This window comes from Lagopus leucura, unplaced genomic scaffold (assembly GCF_019238085.1).
Source record: "Lagopus leucura isolate 7727_CA_CO unplaced genomic scaffold, USGS_WTPT01 34467-0_obj-0_obj, whole genome shotgun sequence".
Taxonomy (NCBI): Eukaryota; Metazoa; Chordata; class Aves; order Galliformes; family Phasianidae; genus Lagopus; species Lagopus leucura.
In genome coordinates this window covers 1,778-2,724 of record NW_024962609.1, presented here as the reverse complement: position 1 = coordinate 2,724, position 947 = coordinate 1,778, and positions in this window count along the sequence as shown.

Below are 947 nucleotides of genomic sequence, written 5' to 3'. Positions count from 1 at the left end.
CTTATGGGGCCACAGCGTCGCTTATGGGGTCACAGAGTCGCTTATGGGGTCAGAGCAGCACTTATGGGGTCAGAGAGTCACTTATGGGGTCAGAGCAACAGGGATGGGGTCAGAGCAACAGGGATGGGGTCAGAGCATTGCTTATGGGGTCAGAGCAGCGCTTATGGGGTCAGAGCCACAGGGATGGGGTCAGAGCAGCGCTTATGGGGTCAGAGAGTCACTTATGGGGTCAGAGCCACAGGGATGGGGTCAGAGTGTCACTTAAGGGGTCACAGCGTCGCTTATGGGGTCAGAGCCATAGAGGAAACAGCACCCCCCCCGCTCACCCACTATGGACACCAGCTTGATCCTCTCCAGGAACTCCAGCATCACCCCATGCCCCATAGCACAGCACCCAGCCCCATAGCACAGCCCCATAGCACAGCCCCATAGCACGGCAGCCAGCCCCATAGTGCACCCCACAGCCCCATAGCACAGCCCCATAGCACAGCCCACAGCCCCATAGCACAGCCCCATAGCACAGCCCCATAGCACACCCCATAGCACAGCCCCATAGCACAGCACCCAGCCCCATAGCCCAGCCCCATATCCCATCCCCACATCCCATCCCCACATCCCAGCCCCACAGCCCTCACCCACCGATGGACACCAGCTTGATCCTCTCCCTCTCCAGGAACTCCAGCATCACCTCATGCCCCATAGCACAGCCCCATAGCACACCCCACAGCCCCATAGCACACCCCATAGCACAGCACCCAGCCCCACATCCCAGCCCCACATCCCATCCCCACATCCCTCACCCACCGATGGACACCAGCTTGATCCTCTCCAGGAACTCCAGCATCACCCCATGCCCCATAGCACACCCATAGCACAGCACCCAGCCCCATAGCCCAGCCCCATAGCACACTCCATAGCCCAGCCCCATATCCCATCCCCACATCCCA